A 525-nucleotide genomic window follows, 5' to 3' on the forward strand; every position below is an offset into this window, starting at 1 on the left:
CCTCCCCTGGCGGTCCCCGCTCCCCCTAGGCCGTCTCAGGGCTCCCGCTCTCCCGCACCTCCCCTACGTGCGTCCCAGCCCCCCAGGGCGCAGGACTGACCTCCCTAGCGTGCAAACTAGAGGGTCCCCTGAAGGGCTGTGGGCTTCGCCCGCCATAGTTACCTCTCCCAGCATCTGGCCAATCTATCCATCCATCCACCCATCCATCCACCCATCCACCAATCCCTCCCAACATATATATATTGAAACATATAGAAGGGACTTCGACTTTCCTGGTCACTTGTTTGGAAAGCTTTGGAGCCAGGACAAACTGGGGAGAAAGTGTTATCACAGAGGCAGAATTAAGAACAGTCAGAAGTCTCTGTGGTCTTAGCTGGCTGGCTGGCTTGAGGGGTAGGGCATAGGGCCTATGGTTTGAGAACTCTAAGCTAGACAGTTTGTCACTAAAACCCTTTCCCGTTCTGTGACCCATGATCCTCTGAACTTTGTTCTCAAGAACGCAAAAGAGGACCAGGAACCACATGG

Source organism: Orycteropus afer, unplaced genomic scaffold, assembly GCF_000298275.1.
Source record: "Orycteropus afer afer isolate SDZICR_OR568_19922 unplaced genomic scaffold, OryAfe1.0 scaffold00021, whole genome shotgun sequence".
NCBI lineage: Eukaryota > Metazoa > Chordata > Mammalia > Tubulidentata > Orycteropodidae > Orycteropus > Orycteropus afer.